At 43.7% G+C, this 3,464-nt stretch overlaps 1 protein-coding gene across 1 annotated transcript in view; it reads right to left on the reverse strand.

Annotated features, from left to right (window-relative positions):
- The window catches only part of LOC101351871 (nmrA-like family domain-containing protein 1), a gene marked incomplete at its 5' end in the record, with an annotated part of 23,175 nt that overhangs the window by 7,500 nt on the left and 12,211 nt on the right, over nt 1-3,464 (reverse strand). The gene's annotated exons all lie outside the window — the stretch shown is intronic.

The raw sequence follows: 3,464 nt of genomic DNA on the forward strand, positions 1-3,464 counted from the left end.
CAGAGTGCCCGTGCTGACTCAGCCCCCGTTACCCCACCTTTTTCCTCTCCCTTACTTGCATTTTAGAGGCTCCCAGGATTGGGGAGCGGGCGGGAGTTACAACAGGATGAGAAAGCACAGATTAGTTAGGCACCATAGAATCTGTGGGTTACTATTACGGATGGAATTGTCTCTCCCCAAAAAATACGTGTTGAATTCCTCGCCCTTGTAGATGGGGATGTGGATCTACACTGTGATCCTGTTTGGAAATAGGGTTTTCTTTTGTTATGTTAATGAGGCCATATCGGTATTAAAAAAAAAATACAAAGAAACCTGTTGCCATTTAGTCAGTTCTGACTCCCAGCGACCCTACGGGACAGAGGAGGCAGAACTGCTCCACAGGGTTTCCAAGGAGCACCTGGTAGAGTCAAACTGCCAATCTTTGAGTTAAGGGCCATAGCTCTTAACCGCTACACCACCAGGGTTTCCAGTGTAGGGTGGATCCTAAACCTAATCCTAACCACTTCTGAATTAAAAAAAAGAAAAAAAGATCAAGCCAAAGATTAGACAGGCCCATAAAACAAAACGAGACTCAAGGGGCACACCAGCCCAGGGGCAAGGACGAGAAGGCAGGAGGGGACAGGAAAGCTGGTAATAGGGAGCCCAAGATTGAGAAGGGGAAAGTGTTGACATGTCGTGGAGTTGGTAACCAATGTCCCAAAACAATAAGTGTACTAACTGTTTAATGAGAAGCTAGTTTGTTCTGTAAACCTTCATTTAAAGTACAATAAACAAATAATAATAATAGTAAAAAGACCAGACTAGACTTAGAGACAGAAAAGGGGAGGGGAAGCAGAGGTGACGTGAGGGTGTCTACAAGCCGAGGAATCAAGGAATACCCAGACCTACCAACACAGCTGAGACCCTGATTTGGACTTGTAGCCTCCTGAACTCTGAGAAAATAAATTTCTGTTCTCTAAGGCCACTCACTGAGGTATTTGTGTGACAGCCGTACTAGGTAATGAAGACAGTTATCTTGGAAACAGTATGTTGCTCTGGAAAGAGCCTGGGGCTGGGAGCTGGATAAACCTGGGCTCCGATTCATTCCTTTTCAGCTGTGTGACCTTGAGCAAATTACTTGACCTCTCTGTGCTTCCATTTCCTCCTCTATAAAATGGGCATAAAAACACCGTATTGGTTAAGGCAATGCTAGTTGCTGCAATAAACAGACAAAAAAAAATGTAAATTGACTGACGTTATGAGGTTTGTTTCCAAAACAGCTGTTCCTAACTGATGTGTGGGCTGCTCTCCTTCAAGAGGGAATTTAGGCACCTGAGCTCCTTTCTACACATGGCTATCAAGGCTGTCAGGTTCACAGACATCAATCCAAAGGTAGGGGAAGATGACAGAGGACATGGCAAGGGAAAGAGTTTTATGCCAGGCCTAGAAGGGGCACGCATCACATCCACTCACACACTAGTGTGTATAACACAGTCAATGATTGCAATTAAGTACAAAGAAAACTGGGAAATAAGGTCCAGCTGTGTGCCAAGGAAGGTCCCTGGGTGGCACAAACAATTCACACCCAGCTACTAACCAAAAGGTTGGCAGTTCAAATCACCCAGCGGCGCCTTGGAAGAAAGGCCTGGTGATCTACTTCTGTAAGTTGACAACCCTATAGAGTGCATTTCTACTCTGACACACATGGGGTCTCCAGGAGTTGGAATTGACTTGATAGCACTGGGTTGGGTTGGGTTTTGGTGTGCCAAGGAAGACGAGGAAATAGGTTTAGTAAACATCTAGCTCGTCTTTGCCACATAACCCAACTTTTCAAAGAGATTGCAAAGCTTAAGTGAGACAGTGGATGTAAAACAGTACAGTTTTCAACAAACATTGGCTCCTTTCTTCTTCCTCTTCCTGCATGGCCAAATTTTGCTAGAAGCAACGAGGAAATGCTTCATTTGAAAAGACCCACAAATAGGGGCAGCTTCAGTCAACAAGTTCCTCAGTCCCCATAGTCTTGCCCAACATGTTCCCCACTGACAAAGCAGGAGACGCTGGAATCTTGTTCTTACTTCTTCCTCTCATGATCAAGCCCTCTACCCACAATCCCTACAGCTTCACTAGGTCCCTACCCTTCCCCAAATTAGCAATTTCAGATGTCCGAAAACCACCATTTTAGAAACAGTCAGGGCAAATCCTGTGTGACTGTCACTATGTTTTTGTTAAAATTTCTTTTTAATGCCTATCGTTCACTGCCACAGTCCCCACCATTCCCTATTGTCTTACATCTGGCCAGCTTCGTTCATTTACTTGCCTGAGTCTTGGAAACATACAGGTGTGGGATCCCCAAGATCTACTGGGAGCTCCCTAGATGTCCTCTAGAGCTTCCACACGCAATCCCACACCCTTATCTTGGATGCCTTCCCAGTCCGCCATTCAGACTTCGCGGCTTTCACCCACGCCCTGACGCACACCTTGGCTCTGCTTCCTCTCTCTGTATGCACACACAGCTTTAGTGACTCCTCCAGGACCTCATCCCGATGTTAGCTTCGTTACGTTCTTGCGTGTGCAGCTGGAAGAGAGGATTCGCAACAATATCTTCTGAAAGTTGTGGTTTCTCGGTACATGAATAGATGTGGTGTCACCAGCTTCTGGAGGGTTTGGCCTTAAGACGGTATTGCAGGTTAGCATTTATACAGTGTTTCTAAGAGAAAATATGTCCCCAATTCTAAACAATTGGATTCTGAACGAATTTGATGACCTAATATTTTCGTAAGTTGAGAATTGCATTGATCGAGGCTCTGATATGGTGGGAAGCTCACGGACTTTGCAGACAGACAGACTTGGATTAAAATCTAGGCTCTGTCGCCTACTAGCTGTGTGACTTTGGGCATGTTACCTAAACTCTCTGAAGTATGTCTCTTTATCTGTAAAATGGGGAGATGGTCTTGCGTAAAGTGTTGGTACAAAGAGTTAATGAGAGTGTGTATACACAGTTTGTAGTATAGTGACTGTTGGAGCCCTGGTGGTGCAGTGGTTAAGAGCATGGGTGCTAACCAAGAGGTCAGCAGTTCAAATCCACCCACCGCTCATTGGTAAACCCTATGGGACAGACGGTCCCATAAGGTCTCTATGAGTTGGAATTGACTCAGGGGCAATGGGTTTTTTGTTTTAAGGAAGAATAAGGACAACCTATGGTATTTGTTAAATTTTTAAAATAACTTTTGTAACACAAAAGTTCAACATTAAAGTAACATCTTAATTATAGAAAACTGGGTAAAAGGAGGAACTTTAAACAATAAAAGAAAAATCATCCAAAAATCTCATTGCTTGATAAAAACCACTATTAACATTTTGGGTTTTTTACACCATGAGGATTATGCTAGCTATAATGTTGTTTCCATCCAGCATTTTCACTTAAAACATAATAAGCTCTTTCCTCCTCAGTAAAAATTTTTTACAAATGCAAGTTTTAAAGAATT

The sequence above is a fragment of the Trichechus manatus genome, unplaced genomic scaffold (genome assembly GCF_000243295.1).
Source record: "Trichechus manatus latirostris isolate Lorelei unplaced genomic scaffold, TriManLat1.0 scaffold00092, whole genome shotgun sequence".
NCBI lineage: Eukaryota > Metazoa > Chordata > Mammalia > Sirenia > Trichechidae > Trichechus > Trichechus manatus.